The sequence below is a fragment of the Vigna unguiculata genome, chromosome 1 (genome assembly GCF_004118075.2).
Source record: "Vigna unguiculata cultivar IT97K-499-35 chromosome 1, ASM411807v1, whole genome shotgun sequence".
Classification (NCBI taxonomy): domain Eukaryota; kingdom Viridiplantae; phylum Streptophyta; class Magnoliopsida; order Fabales; family Fabaceae; genus Vigna; species Vigna unguiculata.
Genome location: NC_040279.1, coordinates 13,910,822 through 13,931,177, shown reverse-complemented (window position 1 = coordinate 13,931,177; position 20,356 = coordinate 13,910,822).

Genomic DNA, 20,356 nt, shown 5'->3' with positions numbered 1-20,356 from the left:
AGTGCAGGCGTATGAGGAGAGGTTTGAGTACCTCTCGAGATTCTATTCTCAGACAGTGACGGAGGAGTGGTGCTATAGGAAGTTTGAGGGTGGCCTCAAACATGAGCTGAGGCGTTTTATTGTACCGTTGTGGGTACGAGAGTTCCCGATCTTGGTAAAGCAAGCCAAGAGTGTCGAGCAGCTGAAGATGGGACCCAGCCAGGTCAACTGCACTCAGAAGAGTAGTGTTGAGGGCAGACAACAAAAGAAGCCCTATAGTAGACCAGCTTCATCTTCACAGAAATTACAGTGTTATAACTGTGGAGGGGAACACCTACGGCGAGATTGCACTAGACCTGCCAGCAGCAGAGGCAGTGGTATGAGCACTCGTAAGTGTTATGTCTGTGACCAGCCATGACACTTTGCCAACAGATGCCCTAATAAGAAGACCACTCCAGGATCGCGACCTCAGCCACCTTCATCTGATAGGCCGAGAGCAGCAGGTTGGGTTTTCGCCATGACCAGCACTGAGGCCACTCGGTCAGGTAACTTGATTCTAGACCACTACTTTCTTTTTGGTAACAGTGTGTTGGTATTGTTTGACTCAGGAGCTTCGCACTCCTTCATATCCCACGACTGTGTGGAGAGATTGGGGTTGTCTACTCGCGACCTAGGATGCGAGTTGATGGTCTCGATACCAGCATCTGGACAGATTTCAACCAATCTAGCTTGTGTTGGATGCTTGATGGAGGTAGAGGTCAAACGATTCAAGGTGAACCTCGTTAGCCTGCCCTTGGAGGGATTGGAGGTAATACTGGGAATGGACTGGCTGTCTACCAACCACGTGGTGCTTGATTGTGGACGACGCAAAATTGTATTCCCAGAAACTGAAGGGATAGAGTTGATGACGTCGGGAGAGGCAGTGAAGGAGATGAAGCAAGGATCCATTTGCTTTGTGATAGTAGCCCAAGAGAAGAAGATGAGCACCGAGGAGCAGATCAATAGAATATCGGTGGTGGATGAATACGTCGACGTATTTCCAAACGAGATACTTGAGTTACCACCCAGTCAAGATATAGATTTCTCAATTGATCTAATCACTGGAGCGGGTCCAGTGTCGGCAACACCGTACAAAATGGCACCAGTTAAACTAGCAGAGTTGAAAAAACATATAGAAGACTTGCTAGAGAAGAAATTCATCCGACCCAATGCCTCACCGTGGGGAGCCCCGGTGTTACTAGTAAAGAAGAAGGACGGTAGTTCTCGGTTGTGCGTCGATTATCGGCAGTTGAATAAATTGACGATAAAGAACAAATATCCATTGCCGGGAATTAATGATTTGCTCAATCAGCTGAGAGGGGCAGGAGTATTCTCCAAGATTGACTTAAGGTCTGGCTATCATCAGATCTTAGTCAAGCCAGAGGACGTCCAGAAGACAGCCTTCCGATCGAGATATGGACATTACGAATATGTCGTGATGCCATTTGGAGTGACCAATGCTCCAGTTGTCTTCATGGATTATATGAACCGCATTTTCAGGCCATATCTGGACAAATTTGTGGTGGTGTTTATAGATGATATCCTCATCTACTCTCGGACTAGGGAGGAACATGCGGGTCATTTGAGGGTGGTGTTGGAAGTGATGAGAGACCATCAGTTGTACGACAAATTGTCCAAATGTGAATTTTGGTTGGACGAAGTACAGTTTCTTGGGCATGTGATCTCTTCGCATGGTATAGTAGTGAACCGGAGCAAGGTTGAGACAGTGTTGAAGTGGGAAAGACCTCATACATTGACAAAAGTCAGAAGCTTCTTGGGGTTGGCTGGGTATTACAGGAGGTTTGTAGAGGGGTTTTCAAAAATGGTGAGTCCATTAACTCAACTCACTAGCAAGGATTAACCCTTCTCCTGGACTGATAAGTGCGAAGAATGCTTCGAAGAGATGAAGAGGAGGTTGATTACAACTCTGATTCTTATTATTCCAGATACCAGTAAAACGTTTGAGGTATACTGTGATGCATCCTACCAGGGTTTGGGTTGTGTACTAATGCAGGAGAAGAGGTCGGTAGCCTATGCTTCTAGACAGTTAAAGGTGCACAAGAAGAACTACCCTACCCACGATTTGGAGCTGGCCGCTGTAGTGTTTGCCCTTAAGACATGGAGGCACTATTTGTATGGCTCCCAATTTCAAGTTTTTAGTGATCACAAAAGCCTGAAATATTTGTTCGATTAGAAGGAGCTAAATATGAGACAGCGGCGCTGGATGGAGTATCTCAAGGATTATGATTTGGAGTTGGTTTACCACCCTGGTAAAGCTAATGTTGTTGCGGACGCCTTGAGTCGGAAAAGGATGCATATCTCAGCTATCCGTGAAGGAGTCAAAGTTAATTGAGAAGCTCAGGGATATGAACCTGGGTATGCAGCTGAGTGAGGATTCCATCAGGTGTAGTGTTCTTACACTGACTAGCGATGTGTTGGAGACTATCCGTGATCAACAGAAGAATGATGCGGAGTTACAACAATTTGTGAGTTGGATAGGGACTGAGAAGGGAAAGGATTACAGGATCGGGTCAGATGGTATCTTACGGTTCAGAGATAGGGTCTGTGTGCTGAGAAATTAGAGATTGAGGAAACAGATCATGAAAGAGAGGCATAAAAGCCATCTTAGCATACACCCAGGTATGACTAAGATGTATCAGGATCTGAAACAGTCTTTCTGGCGGAATGGGATGAAAACCGACATTGCCGACTTCGTAGCATCGTGCTTGGTATGTCAAAAAGCCAAGATTGAACATCAGCGGCCAGGGGGTACACTTGAGCCGTTGGATATCCCTCAATGGAAATGGGATAGTATTGCCATGGATTTCATAACTCATTTGCCGAGGTCTGCAAAAAGGGCATGACTCAATCTGGGTAATAGTGGACAGGTTGACAAAGTGTGCTCATTTCCTTGCCATTAACCAGAAGTGGTCATTGGATAAATTGGCAGAGTTATATGTGCGTGAAGTGGTCAGGTTGCATGGTGTGCCTGCCAGCATAGTATCAGACAGAGACCCGAGATTCACATCTCAGTTTTGGCAGTCTTTACAGGAAGCATTGGGGACCCAGTTGAGGATGAGTTCAGCATACCATCCACAGACTCATGGGAATTCGGAGCGTACAATCCAATCCTTAGAGGATCTTTTTTGAGGGCTTGTATGCTAGATCATATGGGAAGTTGGAGTGAGATGTTTCACTTAGTGGAGTTCACATACAACAATAGCTATCACTCCAGTATTGGTATGGCTCCTTATGAGGCGTTGTATGGGCGACGATGTAGGACACCGCTGTGTTGGAATCAGGATGGGGAATCATTGGTGTTGGGTCCCGAGTTTCTATAGCAGACTTCTGAGAAAGTTAGGGCGATTCAGGAGAGAATGAGGGCCACTCATAGTAGACATACCTGAAATCGCCTAGCGGTTCAATCCCTATCGCCAGGAGGCACATCAGTGATGAGCCTTGTTCTTGTTTTGGTTTGAACCACCTGGCGGCGATGAATTCCTGCCAGGCGGCGCAACACCGTTCGCGGTCTTTGTTGATGTTTGTTGCTATTCGTGCAAGTGCGTATGTTTTTTCTGTGGTTGATGTGAGTGGGTTCTATTGGATACCTTTCTGGACCGAAATGGATTACCAAATTGAGGAATGGTAAGGGTTGAGGGATGATAATATGTGAATTGATTTGGGTTGCACATGAGGGTGAATATAGAGCCACTTTTATGAATCAAATTGAGAGTAAAAAGTTAGTATGTAATGCAGGTATGGTTGCATCTTGGTGACTGAAATTGGTAGGGATGGAAATTGGAAAATGGACTGAGTACGTGATAGGAATGGAGAATCCTGTGATTCTGCAGAACACTGGTGTACCGCCTGGTGGCGCACTACTTGCCGCCAGGTGACGATGGGTGCAGGTATGTCTTTTGCGTGCTTAAAAGAGGGAGAAAAGGTTGGAAGTGAGTAGAACTGGGATGAGTCATGTTTTTAGACAAATATTGATAAAGCTGTAAGAGATAAATAACCTGTAGTATAGAATTAGGGAAATTGGATTAAGTATGAAGGCATGAGCATGATATGGTAAGATTGTAAGAAGTGTAATTTGAAATAGTAAGAACAAGAATTTTAGTGACAAGTCTCAGATTTGAATGAACACACTTGTTGAGGTCGCGGTTGGAATAAGAGATAGCTGGATTAAGATTTGAGGTAATACCTATGATTTGTGTAGAATAAATTATGAATTAACTGAGTAGGAAGTGTGGTACTGTGATAAAGCAATTTGAGTAGAGAATGTGGTATGGGAAAATATACTATGTGGCTTTTATTAGGAAATAGGAGAGCTTATGGTATAATGTTGGAAGAAATTGGTGCATTGTAAGTGTGATAAGGAGTTTGGAATGGGAGTTATAGGTACTGTAATCAGTCAAGAGGTTGGCTAGGAAATCCAGAATGAGAGTGGGGTTAACCAAGATTGTTTTGCTACCTTGGAGAGATTAGGGAAGTGTGGGATAATTTAAAAGACAGACGAAAACATGACTGGTATGGTACTGTCACAGCGCCTGGCGGCTGGACTGGGTGCGCCAGGCGGTCGAAGACCCAGAAAGGGGGTCTGCAGAGGTTGGCGCCTGGTGGTGAGGTGAGATCCGCCAGGCGGACGCGAGGCAACGAGCTTTCTGTTCGAGGACATAGCGCCTGGCGATGGGACGTAAATCGCCAGGCAGCTTGAACCTATTTCGCCAGGCGGTGATGGATGATGCGCCAGGGGCTTGCGTAGCAGGTTATGAGTTGTGTGTGTTGCTTTTAACTGACAATGGCACTATGCTTGGATCGGGAGATGTTGTGCCATGAGCGGGTAGGCTCATGGATGGTGGTTAACATATGATGATATGAGCGGGGAGGTTCATATCCAGTTACTCTCACGTGGGGTACGAGCGAGGTAGGTTCGTATGTTCCGTGCTCGCGGTTGAGAGATGCCACGTGGGGGGAGGTACGGGGCTGGTGGATCACATGCGTTGGACTACGGGCGGGCAGGTCCGTAGAGCAGGACTACGAGCGGGGAGGTTCGTAGAGCAGGACTACGAGCAGGGAGGTTCGTAGAGGCAGGACCACGAGCGGTCAGGTTCGTGTGAGCATCATATTCCTGAGTCCAAGGCTAACCCGTTGTGTGATCTGAAGGCTACAAAGCCTTGGGGTTAAGGTCTTGGCCAAGAACTATGTAGAATGAATAAGATGGGTGTATGATTTATTTTACATATTGTATACCTGCTATTTTATTTTTCTCAGCTCACCCATTCTGTTTGTGTATGGCGATGATCGTGTGATTCGTTACACAGGAGCAGATGTTGAAACAGGTGGAGCTGAGGATGTCCAGCCAACGGAGTGAGGGCTAGCTTTGGGATTAAAGCTAGGGTTTTTCTCTCATGTATTTACTATATTTTATTATGAACACGAATTTTGGAAACTTGTAACACTTTAATGTTTATGTTATGAGTTTTGGCGCGTGCTTTTCATAAATTTAAATTTTCCCACGTTGGGAGTATTATTAATGTGACTTTTGATTTAATTTATTTCTTTATTTATTTATTTTAAGTAATATTCCTTAGGGATGTTACAAGGCACGCGCATGGCCTAGTAGCGCAACACAACGATAACAACAAGAATTGTGGAGGTGTATTGTGATTGATAAACTGCTAACACACATCAAGTGTCCTTGGTTTATATAGCTTGCTATACCAACTACACTGTGTGATAACAACAAGAATTGTGGAGGTGTATTGTGATTGATAAACTACTAACACACATCAAGTGTCCTTGGTTTATATAGCTTGCTATACCAACTACATTGTGTGTTAAGTTTCTCAATCTAAGACTGGTTCATATAGCTTGCTATACCAGTTCTGATGCATTACATCTAATATGAGACCCAAAATTTTCTTTCTTTCTATCTATCTCTTATCTTTTGCAATATGTGGGGGATTGTTATATATTTATAATAATATTGCAAAAATAATAGCGTTGTTGTTGTTGCAACGTGAGCAAGTCTCCCTCCTTTTTAGGATGGTGCATGTTGTTGCAGCGAGATCTCCTCCACATGTTGATCCCACATCCACATTTTATGGGATATTTATATTCAACACTAGGCTTCAGTTACAGAGCATGGATTTTTAAATCCCTTCATCACAAAACCTTTCTCATCTCTCCTTTTTTTATTTCTTCCTTCTCTCTTCTCTTATATCTTGGGTTAATTATCTTGCTAGTTTCTGCTATCCTCGGGATATATCCGAGATGTTCCTGTTTTACCCTGGGGGGTTTGCGCATATACTGCGGATAAATCCTTAAGGGCAGTGGTTTTACACGCCTCAGGAAATCCTTTTATTTATGCTTTTATCTATTTTATGCATATTTACTAACAGATATCACCCTCAAACCAAGACATAAAAAACATCATTTAAAAATAGAAGAATTTCCCTCTTCGTTCCCCTCTCTTCCTCAAGGTTGATTGGATGGAGAGGGAGAGGATGACATCAAGTGGATTATAGTGTGAAGTTTGTGTTGTTCACTTTAAGTGGATTAAAGGTGAAACTGGGTGAATTAAGAGTAAAGTTTGTTCAAGTTTGTGAGTGATTTGATGGATGTGATAGATTAAAAATTAATTTAAATCATAAAAAAACAAGATTACCAAATTGTACTTTATTTTAAAAATAATTAAAAATTATCATTATATAAGTTTGATTTATCAAAGAAAAAAATATGAAAATGTATAAATGAAAGTAACATATTTAAATAAAACAATATTTAAAAGATAATGTAATAAAAAATTTATAATTAAAAATTACATTTTAAATCTTATTTTATTACAATTTTTAAATTTTCGTTATTAATTATTTTTGTAAAAATAATTTCAAAAGTCATATTTTTCCATCATTTTTATAATTAAGATGAAAAATAAATTGCGGACATCATTGTAATCTTGATATCACCTTCAAACCAAGACATAACATACATGATTTAAAAATAGAAGAATTTCCCTCTTCCTTCCCCTCTCTCTCCCTCAAGGTTGATTTGATGGAGAGGGAGAGGATGACATCAAGTGGATTACAGTGTGAAGTTTGTGTTGTTCACTTTAAGTGGATTAAAGGTGAAACTGGGTGGATTAAGAGTAAAGTTTGTTAAAGTTTGTGAGTGATTTGATGGATGTGATAGATTAAAAATTATATTTAAATCAAAGAAAAACAAAATTACCAAGATATACTTTATTTTAAAAATAATTAAAAATTATTATTATATAAGTTTGATTTATCGTAGAAAAAATATGAAAATGTATAAATGAAAGTAACATATTTTAATTAAATTATTTAAATGATAATGTAAGAAAAAAATTTATAGTTAAAAATTACTTTTTAACCTTATTTTATAACAATTTTTAAAATTTCATTATTTTTACATCGTTTTCATAATTATGCTAAAAAATAAATTGCGGACATAATTGTAATTTTGATATCACCCATAACAAACATGATTGAAAAATAAAGGAATTACCCTCTTCCTTCCCCTCTCTCCCTAATCGTTGATTGGAAGGAGATTGATTAGAGTAAAGTTTGTTGATGTTTGTGAGTGATTGGATGGATGTGATAGATTAAAAATTATAATTAAATCATAAAAAAACAAGATTAGCAAATTGTACTTTATTTTAAAAATAATTAAAAAGTATCTTTATATAAGTTTGATTTATTGTACAAAAAATATGAAAATGTAAAAATCAAAGTAACATATTTTAATAAAAAAATATTTAAAAGATAATGTAATAAAAAAATTTATAATTAAAAATTATTTTTTAAACCTTATTTTATAACAATTTTCCAATTTTCATTATTAATTATTTTTGTAAAAATAATTTAAAAAGTCATATTTTTACATCATTGTCATAATTAAGCTGGAAAATAAATCGCGGACATAATTGTAATCTTGATATCACCCTCAAACCAAGACATAACAGACATGATTTAAAAACAGAACAATATCCCTTTTCCTTTCCCTCTTTCTCCCTCAAAGTTGATTGGATGGAGAGGGAGAGGATGACATCAAGTGGATTATAGTGTGAAGTTTGTGTTGTTCACTTTAAGTGGATTAAAGGTGAAACTAGGTGGATTAAGAGTAAAGTTTGTTCAAGTTTGTGAGTGATTTGATGGATGTGATAGATTAAAAATTATATTTAAATCATAAAAAAACAAGATTACCAAATTGTACTTTGTTTTAAAAATAATTAAAAATTATCATTATATAAGTTTGATTTTTCAAAGAAAAAATATGAAAATGTATAAATGAAAGTAACATATTTTAATAAAAAAATATTTAAAAGATAATGTAATAAAAGAATTTATAATTAAAAATTACTTTTTAAACTTTATTTTATTACAATTTTTAAATTTTCATTATTAATTATTTTTGTAAAAATAATTTGAAAAGTCATATTTTTACATCATTTTCATAATTAAGATGAAAAATAAATTGCGGACATTATTATAATCTTGACATCACCTTCAAACCAAGACATAACATACATGATTTAAAAATAGAAGAATTTTCCTCTTCCTTTCCCTCTCTCTCCATCGAGTTTGATCGGATGGAGAGGGAGAGGATGACATCAGGTGGATTACAGTGTAAAGTTTGTGTTGTTCACTTTAAGTGGATTAAAGGTGAATGTGGGTTGATTTAGAGTAAAGTTTGTTAATGTTTGTGAGTTATTTAATGGATGTGATATATTAAAATTTATATTCAAATCAAAGAAAAACAAGATTACCAAATTGTAATTTATTTTAAAAATAATTAAAATTTATGATTATATAAGTTTGAATTATCGTAAAAAAAAATATGAAAATGTATAAATGAAAGTAACATATTTTAATAAAAAAATATTTAAAAGATAAATTAAATAAAAATTTTATAATTAAAAATTACTTTTTAAATCCTATTTTATTACAAATTTCAAATTTTCGTTATTAATTATTTTTGTAAAAATAATTTGAAAAGTCTCATTTTTACATCATTTCAATAATTAAGCTGAAAAATAAATTGCGGACATCATTGTAATCTTGATATCAACCCCAAACCAAAACATAACAGAGATGATTTAAAAATATAAGAATTTCCCTCTTCCTTCCCCTCTCAACCTCAAGGTTGATTGGATGGAGAGGGAGAGGATGACATCAAGTGGATTAGAGTGTGGAGCTTGTATTGTTCACTATAAGGGGATTAAAGTTGAAAGTGAGTGGATTTAGAGTAAAGTTTGTTAAAGTTTGTGAGTGATTTGATGGATGTGATAGATTAAAAATTATATTTAAATCATAAAAAAACAAGATTACCAAATTGTAATTTATTTTAAAAATAATTAAAAATTATTATTATATAATTTTTATTATCGTAGAAAAATATGAAAATGTATAAATGAAAGTAACGTATTATAATAAAAAAATATTTAAAAGATAATTTAATAAAAAATTATATAATTAAAAATTAATTTTTAAACCTTATTTTATTACAATTTTCAAATTTTCTGTTATTCATTATTTTTGTACACATAATTTGAAAAGTCATATTTGTACATCATTTTCATAATTAAGCTGATAAATAAACTGCGGACATAATTGTAATCTTGATATCACCCTCAAACCAAGACATAACAGAGATGAATTAAAAATAGAAGAATTTCCCTCTGCCTTCCCCTCTCTCTCCCTCAAAGTTGATCGGATGGAGAGGGAGAGGATGATATCAAGTGGATTACAATGTGAAGTTTGTGTTATTCACTTTAAGTGGATTAAAGGTGAAAGTGGGTGGATTAAGACTAAAGTTTGTAAAAGTTTGTGAGTGATTTGATGGATGTAATAGATTAAAAATTATATTTAAATCAAAGAAAAACAAGATTACCAAATTGTAATTTATTTTAAAAATAATTTAAAATTATCGTAGAAAAAATATGAAAATGTATGAATGAAAGTAACATATTTTAATCAAAAAATACTTAAAAGATAATGTAATAAAAAAATTTATAATTACAAATTACTTTTTATACCTTTTTGTATAACAATTTTCAAATTTTTTGTTATTAATTATTTTTGTAAAAATTTATTTAAAAAGTCCTATTTTTACATCATTTTCGTAATTAAGCTGAGAAATAAATTGTAGACATAATTGTAATATGCATATCACCCTCAAACCAAGACATAATAGAGATGATTTAAAAAGAGAAGAATATCCCTCTTCCTTCCGCTGTTTCTCCCTCAAGGTTGACTGGATGGAGAGGGAGAGTATGACATCAAGTGGATTACAGTGTGAAGTTTGTGTTGTTCACTTTAAGTGGATTAAAGGTTAAAGTGGGTGGATTAAGAGAAACGTTTGTGAGTGATTTGATGGATGTGATAGATTAAAAATTATATTTAAATTAAAGGAAAAACAAGATTACCAAATTGTAGTTTATTTTAAAAATAATTAAAAATTATCATTATATAAGTTTGATTTATCGTAGAAAAAATATGAAAATGTATAAATAAAAGTAACACATTTAAATTAAATTATTTAAAAGATAATGAAAGAAAAAAATTTATAATTAAAAATTACTTTTTAAACCTTATTTTATAACAATTTTCAAATTTTCGTTATTTTTACATCGTTTTCATAAATATGCTAAAAAATAAATTATGGACATAATTGTAATTTTGATATCACCCTCAAACCATTGCATAACAGACATGATGGAAAAATAGAGGAATTTCCCTCTTCCTTCCCATCTTTCTCCTTCATCATTGATCGGAGGGAGAGAGATAGAATGAATTCAATCGGATTACAATATGAACCTTATCTTGTTCACTTTAAGGCGATTAAAGGTGAAAGTGAGTGGATTTAGAGTAAAGTTTGTTGATGTTTGTGAGTGATTGGATGGATGTGATAGATTAAAAATTATAATTAAATCATAAAAAAACAAGATTACCAAATTGTACTTTATTTTAAAAATAATTAAAAATTATCTTTATATAAGTTTGATTTATCGTAGAAAAAATATGAAAATGTATAAATGAAAATAACATATTTTAATAAAAAAATATTTAAAAGATAATGTAATAAAAAAATTTATAATTAAAAATTACTTTTTAAACCTTATTTTATAACAATTTTCAAATTTTCATTATTTGTACATCGTTTTCATAATTGTGCTAAAAAATAAATTACGGACATAATTGTAGTCTTGATATTACCCTCAAACCATTGCATACCAGACTTGATTGAAAAATAGATGAATTTCGCTCTTCCTTCCCCTCTCTCCCTCATCATTGATTGGAGGTAGAGGGATAAGATGAATTCAAGTGGATTAGAGTGTGAAGCTTATCTTGTTCACTCTAAGGGGATTAATGGTGAAAGTGAGTGGATTTAGAGTAAAGTTTGATAAAGTTTGAAAGAGATTTGATGGATGTGATAGATTAAAAAATATATTTAAATCATAAAAAACCAAGATTACCAAATTGTACTTTATTTTAAAAATAATTAAAAATTATCATTATATAAGTTTGATTTATGGTAGAAAAAATGTGAAAATGTATAAATGAAAGTAACATATTTTAATAGAAAAAGATTTAAAAGATAATGTAATAAAAAAAATTATAATTGAAAATTACTTTTTAAACGTTATTTTATAACAACACTAGTGTATTTTAGAGCTTTTACAGCGTTGTATATGCCTCGGTTCATGCGGACCCGCTGCATAAAAGCACGCGGTGGCAGTTTTGTAATTAAATTGAACTTTTATGCCTCGGTTGTCATAATAACCGAGGCATATAGAGCTAAAAAAAATTTGACTCAGCGCGTTGACCATAATTTAATTTATTTATTTTTTTCACTGATGCAATATGCCTCGGTTCTCTCTTAACCGAGGCAGTAGAGACACTTAATTATTTTGACCACTGCGTTGACCCCTAATTTGAATTTTTTATTTTCTTTAACTGAAGGAATATGCCTTGGTTCTGTAATAACCGAGGCAGTAAGTGTAATATATGCCTCGGTTCAGCGCCTACCCGAGGCAGTAAGTGTAGAATATGCCTTGGTTTCGAATAACCGAGGCAGTATCCCTTCGTAGGGTTAAAAAACCCAAATTCCTTCGTTGTTCTGCGATTTCATCTTCTCCGTTGTTCTGCGAGTTCGTCTTCTCCGGCCAACCTTCAGTTCTCCGACGACCAGCACCACCGTCACGCACAGGTCCCATCGTCCGGCGCACCTCCGACGCTCCAGCGCAGCTCTGCGCCACCGTCCCGACGCTCTAGCGCCGCGGCTTCTTCTTCTTCGACCAACCACCACCGCACTGCTCCGCCCTTCTCCGACGACCAGCGCAGCTCTGCGCCACCGTCCCGCACACCTCCGACGTAGAGCTCCCACCATCCCGCACACCTCCGACGTTCCAGGGCATCGTTTCGTCGCAGCACCGCACCGCCGCGGCTTCTTCTTCTTCTTCGACCAACCACCACCGTCGCTGCACCTTTGAGGAGTCGTGCACTGCCACCGGAGCCGCAGCGTGTTTGTTCTTCGAGCAACCATCACCAACGGCTACTGCAATTCTGTTCAGTCTGCCTCCACAGCCACTGCACGCAGCTCGAGAAGGTTCTTCCGGTGCCGTTGCCATTGCCTCCATTCAATCCACCGCTCCTTGGTATGTTTATTTTTACGATTTGGATTATTTTTGGATCTGCTGGATTTAATTTTTTTGGATTGCTTGTATGTTTTTATATTTTCAATCTTGAATTTGAGATTATTAAAAATATGGAAGAAATTTTGGATTGTTTGTACTAGAAGATAATTTGGATCCTAGGAGTTAGTATGTATCAATTTCATGAGAATTTATTTTAAACTTTTGACAGTGTTGACGTAGTATCCCTGTTGTCCGACTGTGGGTACAATTGATTCTCCTCCGTTGCTACTCACGTCTCACACTCTAGGTTCTTAATTTTATTATGAGCTTATAATTGTTTAGTATATTGTTTATTTAGTATGTTTTTTATTTATATTTTAAAGTAAATCAATTTATTTTGTTTGATCTCAAATTGTCGTTGCATGGAGTTAGCCATAGTTTCCCGTTTGAGATTGAATACGAAAATTATTTACTTGTCTCCAAGTATTTTTTTTAAAGAATGTGTATTTTTTTTAAAAGGAGACAATACTAATAATTTAAATGTATTCAATCTTGAATTGTCCGGTTGGACAGTTTAAGAAGATTAATCACTTCTTAATAGTTTATTAGTGCATGTCTATTTTAATATACATATCTCAATATTCATGAATATTTGTCAATTGTGTTTTGTATTGATCTTTGGGTGCATATTTGACTGTGGTTAATAATCACTTTCATTTCGTGTAACCTGAAGACCAATGCGAAATGCTGGCGAAATTTCGTGAAATTTAAGATATGTGTTTTAAAATTAATATGTACCAATAAACTAGAAGAAGTGAATCTTCTTGAATGGGATAGGGTCACACCTTAAATACAAAAGCGAGGTGATCATTCATTTAAAGATTACTGAAATTGTTCACACAATTTCAGTATATAAACGTATGGATCGAGACTGGATTTACTTGCCACGGATCAGTGTTGAGTATGAGAAAGGAGTAGAAGAATTTATACAATTTGCGCAACGTTATGAAGGTAGAAGTGATGATGAAGTGAAGTTTAGATGTCCTTGTGTGAATTGTTTGAATGCGAGAAAGTTGAATGCAACTGCAATTAGGGAACATCTTATTTGCGATGGTTTCCTTCCAAGTTATACAATATGGACATGGCATGGCGAATTAATAGACTTTCCAACTGTCTCTCGAACTGAAAATTTTGTGGATTCCATCGTGGAAGATCAACATGAAGAAGACAAATTAGAGGACATGATTCGTGATGTTATACGTGCTCGTATCACAAGTGGTTGGGAAACGGTAATTGTTTCACTATATGAAATACTTATATGCAATTTTGGCTTAGTTTATATACTAATTTAAATTATTCTCTTGTGTGCAGAGATTTGGTACCAGTACATCAATCCCCGTCAAGTCCATCAAATATTTAAGGATAACTTTGGCAAAGTATATTATTCAAATGTACAATAGTACTTAGTATATTTGTTTATGGAAGCACATGATATTGTAATGAGTGCTACAATATGAATAGTATTTAAGTATTGTAATGAGTCCATCAATTATAATATGATATTGTTTCTGGCTGGGTTTGTATTTCTGGTTCAAAATTTGCAGGTTAAATGTGCTAGATTTGAATGAAATAGGACTAGAATTTAAAAAAAAATTAGCTTTATGCCTCGGTTGTAACCAAAACCGAGGCAGAAGATCATCGAATTTTTAATTTTTTTTTTAAATGGCCATATGCCTCGGTTAGACCAGAACCGAGGCAGTAAAGTGCACTTTCTGTCGCGGTCAAAACAGACCCGAGGCAGAAAGTATATTAAATTTTTTTTATTTTTTGAATTTCTGGTACGCATTAGGCCTCGGTTGGGCGGAAACCGAGGCAATAAATATTTTATATGCCTCGGGTTGTAACCGAGGCATAAACTACTGGCTTTTTACCTCGGTCGTATATGCAGCGGTTGCGGACCCGAAGCCAAAAGCTGAAAATAACCGCTGTCATTTCCCTTCCCTGCACTAGTGCAATTTTCAAATTTTTGTTATTAATTATTTTTGTAAAAATAATTTGAAAAGTCATATTTTTACATCATTTTCATAATTAAGCTGAAAAATAAAATGCAGGCATAATTGTAATCTTGATATCACCCTCAAACCAAGACATAATAGAGATGATTTAAAAATAAAAGAATTTCCCTCTTCCTTCCCCTCTCTCCCTAAAGGTTGATCAGATGGAAAGGGAGAGGATGACATCAAGTGGATTAGATTACAGTGTGAAGTTTGTGTTATTCACTTTAAGTGGATTAAAGGTGAAAGTGAGTGGATTTAGAATAAAGTTTGTTGATGTTTGTGAGTGATTTGATGAATGTGATAAATTAAAAATTATATTTAAATCATAAAAAAACAAGATTACCAAATTGTACTTTATTTTGAAAATAATTAAAAATTACCATTATATTAGTTTGATTTATCGTAGAAAAAATATGAAAATGAATAAATGAAAGTAACAAAATTTAATAACAAAACAATTTTCAAATTTTCGTTATTTTTACATGGTTTTCATAATTATGCTAAAAAGTAAATTGCCGATATAATTATAATCTTGATATTACCATCAAACCATTGCATAACAACCATGAATGAAAAATAGAGGAATTTCCCTCTTCCTTCCCCTCTCTCCCTCATCGTTGATTGCAGGGAGAGGGATAGGATGAATTCAAGTGGATTAGAGTGTGAATCTTGTCTTGTTCACTTTAAGGGGATTAAAGGTGAAAGTGAGTGGATTTAGAGTAAAGTTTCTTGAAATTTGTCGGTGATTTGATGGATGTGATAGATTATAAATTATATTTAAATCATAAAAAAACAAGATTACCAAATTGTACTTTATTTTAAAAATAATTAAAAATTATCATTATATAATTTAATTTATCGTAGAAAAAAATAAAAATCTATAAATGAAAGTAACACATTTAAATAGAAATTTTTTTAAAAGATAATGTAATAAAAAAATTTATAATAACAAATTACTTTTTAAACCTTATTTTATAACAATTTTCAAATTTTCGTTATTAATTATTTTTGTAAAAATAATTTGAAATGTCATATTTTTACATCATTTTCATAATTAAGCTGAAAAATAAATTGCGGACATAATTGTAATCTTGATATCACCCTCAAACAAGACATCACAAAGATGATTTAAATATAGAAGAGTTTCCCTCTTCCTTCCCCTCTCTCCCTCAGAGTTGATTGGATAGAGAGGAAGAGGATGAATTCAATTGGAGTAGAGTGTGAATTTGTGTTGTACACTTTAAGTTGATTAAAGGTGAAAGTGAGTTGATTTAGAGTAAAATTTGTTAATGTTTTTGAGTGATTTAATGGATGTGATAGATTAAAAATTATATTGAAATCAAAGAAAAACAAGACTACCAAATTGTACTTTATTTTAAAAATAATTAAAAATTATCGTTATATAAGTTTGATTTATCGTAGAAAAAATATGAAAATGTATAAATGAAAGTAACGTATTTTAATAAAAAAATTATAATTAAAAATTACTTTTTAAACCTTTTTTTATAACAATTTTCAAAATTTCGTTATTTTTACATCGTTTTCATAATTATGCTAAAAAATAAAATGCGGACATAATTGTAATCTTGATATCACCCTCGAACCACTGCATCACAAACATAATTCATAAATAGAGGAATTTTTCTCTCCCTTCCCCTCTCTCTCCCTCATCGTTGATTGGCGGGAGAGGGATATGATGAATTTAAGTGGATTAGAGTGTGAAACATGTCTTGTTCACTTTAAGGGGAATAAAGGTGAAAGTGAGTGAATTTAGAGCAAAGTTTGATGAAGTTTGTCAGTGATTGATGGTTGTGATAGATTAAAAATTATATTTAAATCATAAAAAAACAAGATTACTAAATTGTACTTTATTTCAAAAATAATTAAAAATTATCATTATATAAGTTTGATTTATCGTAGAAAATGTATAAATGAAAGTAACATATTTTAATAAAAGAAATATTTTAAAAGATAATTTAATAAAAACATTTATAATTAAAAATTACTTTTTAAACCTTATTTTATAACAATTTTCAAATTTTCGTTATTAATTATTTTTGTAAAAATAATTTGAAAAGTCATATTTTTAGATTATTTTCATAATTAAGCTGAAAAATAAATTGTGTACATAATTGTAATCTTGATATCACACTCAAACCAAGACATAACATAGATGATTTAAAAATAGAAGAATTTCCCTCTTCCATCCCCTCTCTCCGTCAAGGTTGATTGGAGGGAGAGGGAGATGATGAATTCAATTGGAGTAAAGTGTGAAGTTTGTGTTGTTCAGTTTAAGTGGATTCAAGGTGAAAGTGGGTTTATTTAGAGTAAAGTTAGTTAATGTTTTTGAGTGATTTAATGGATGTGATAGATTAAAAATTATATTGAAATCAAAGAAAAACACGATAATCAAATTGTACTTTATTTTAAAAATAATTAAAAATTATCATTATATAAGTTTGATTTATCGTATAAAAATATGAAAATGTATAAATGAAAGTAGTGTATTTAAATCAAAAAATTATATAATTAAAAATTACTTTTTAAACCTTATTTCATAACATTTTTCAAATTTTCGTTACTTTTACATCGTTTTCATAATTATGCTAAAAAATAAATTGCAGAGATAATTGTAATCTTGATATCACCCCGCACCATTGCATAACAGACGTGATTGAAAAATAGAGGAATTTCTCTCTTCCTTCCCCTCTCTCCCTCATCGTTGATTGGCGGGAGAGGGATAATATGAATTTAAGTGGATTAGAGTGTGAAGCTTGTCTTGTTCACTTTAAGGGGATTAAAGGTGAGTGGATTTAGAGTAAATTTTTTTGAAGTTTGTGAGTGATTTGATGGATGTGATCGATTAAAAATTATATTTAGATCATAAAAAAACAAGATTACCAAATTGTACTTTATTTTAAAAATAATTAAAAATTATCACTCTATAAGTTTTATTTATCATAGAAAATATATGAGAATGTATAAATGAAAGTAACATATTTTAATAAAAAAAAAGTTTAAAAGATAATTTAATACAAAAATTTATAATTTGAAATTACTTTTTAAACCTTATTTTATAAAAATTTTCCAAGTTTTGTTATTAATTATTTTTGTGAAAATAATTTGAAAAGTGATAATTTTACATCATTTTCATAATTAAGCTGAAAAATAAATTGCGGACATAATTGTAATCTTGATATCATCCTCAAACCAGAACATGATAGAGATGATTTAAAAACATAAGAATATCCCTCTTCCTTCCCATCTCCCTCCGTCAAGGTTGATTGAAGGGAGTAGGAGATGATGAATTTAAGTGGAGTAGAGTGTGAAGTTTGTGTTGTTCACTTTAAGTGGATTAAAGGTGAAAGCGAGTTGATTTAGAGTAAAGTTTGTTTATGTTTGTGAGTGATTTGATGGATGTGATAGATTAAAAAGTATATTTAAATCAAAGAAAAACAAGATTACCAAATTGTACTTTATTTTAAAAATAATTAAAAATTATCATTATATAAGTTTGATTTATCGTAGAAATAATATGAAAATGTATAAATGAAAGTAACATACTTTAATAAAAACATATTTAAAAGATAATGTAATAAAAAATTATATAATTAAAAATTACTTTTTAAACCTTATTTTATAACAATTTTCAAAATTTCATTATTTTTACATCGTTTTCATAATTATGCTAAAAAATAAATTGCGGACATAATTGTAATCTTGATATCACCCTCGAACCATTGCATCACAAACATAATTGATAAATAGAGGGATTTCCCTCTTCCTTGCCCTCTCTCTCACTCAAGGTTGATTGGAAGGAGAGGGATAGGATGAATTTAAGTGGATGAGAGTGTGAAGCTTGTCTTGTTCACTTTAAGGGGATTAAAGGTGAAAGTGACTGAACATAGAGTAAAGTTTGTTGTAGTTTGTTAGTGAGTTGATGGTGATAGATTAAAAATTATATTTAAATCATAAAAAAATAAGATTACCAAATTGTACTTTATTTTAAAAATAATTAAAAATTATCATTATATAAGTTTGATTTATCGTATAAAAAATATGAAAATGTATAAATGAAAGTAACATATTTTAATAAAAGAATATTTAAAAGATAATGTAATAAAAAAATGTATAATTAAAAATTACTTTTTAAACCTTATTTTATAACAATTTTCAAATTTTCGTTATTAATTGTTTTTGTAAGGTTAAAATACCTTTTTAGTCCCAATTTTCGTCAAGTTTTTTCAAATAAGTCCTAATTTTGGTTTTGTGTTCAAATAGGTCCAAAATTTGGTCAATTTTGTTCAATTGGGTCCTTTTTTGCTAACACCGTTTAAATCATTAATGGCCATGAACAGTGACTGCCACGTGTCATTTCGTGGTTTTTTTGAATTTTTATTTTATTTTATTTTTTGAATTTTTTTAATTTTTTTTAAATGTACACATGTCAACCCAAGAACGTGCCATGTGTCACTTCGTGGTTTTTTTGAATTTTTTATTTTATTTTTATTTTTTTTTTAAATATCCACGTGTCAACCCAGTAGTATGTCACGTGTCAAAGTGAATATTCTATATTCAATTTGGTCCCTATATTTGTTATTTTTGTTCAATTAGGTCCCAATTTTTGTTAACATTAACCAATTTGGTCCCCATTGAAGATGTGACCAAATTTAATTTTTATATCAAAGTTATAATGATGTTAATTTTAATATATTATATAAAAATATTTAATAAAAAATGTGAATTTTAATATAAAAAATAAATTTGGTTTTAATTTGGAGAGGGACCAAATTGGTTAATGTTAACAAAAATTGGGACCTAATTGAACAAAGATAACAAATATAGGAACCAAATTGAATTTAGAACATTGACTTTGACACATGGTACGCTATTCGGTTGACACGTGGACATTTAAAAAAAATTCAAAAAAAATGTTTAAAAAAATTCAAAAAAAATTCAAAAAAACCACAAAGTGACACGTGACACACTCTTGGGGTTAACAAGTGTACATTTAAAAAAAATTAAAAAAAATTAAAAAAAAAATTCATAAAAATTCATAAAAAAAAAATCATAAAAAAATCAAAAAAACCACGAAGTGACACGTGGCAGTCACTGTTCATGACCGTTAATGATTTAAATGGTATTAGCAAAAAAGGACCTAATTGAACAAAATCGACGAAAATTGGGACCTATTTGAACACAAAACCAAAATTAGGATTTATTTGAAAAAAATTGACGAAAATTGGGACCAAAAAGATATTTAACCTTTTTGTACAAATTATTTGAAAAGTCATATTTTTACATCTTTTTCATAATTGAGCTGAAAAATAAATTGTGGACATAATTGTAATCTTGATATCACACTCAAACAAAGACATAACAAAGATGATTTAAAAACAGAAGAATATCCCTCTTCCTTCCCCTCTCCCTCCGTCAAGGTTGAATTGAGGGAGAGGGAGATGATGCATTCAAGTGGAGTAGAGTGTGAAGTTTGTGTTGTTCACTTTAAGTAGATTAAAGGTGAAAGTGAGTTGATTTAGTGTAAAGTTTGTTAATGTTTGTGAGTGATTTGATGGATGGGATAGATTAAAAATTATATTGAAATCAAAGAAAAACACGA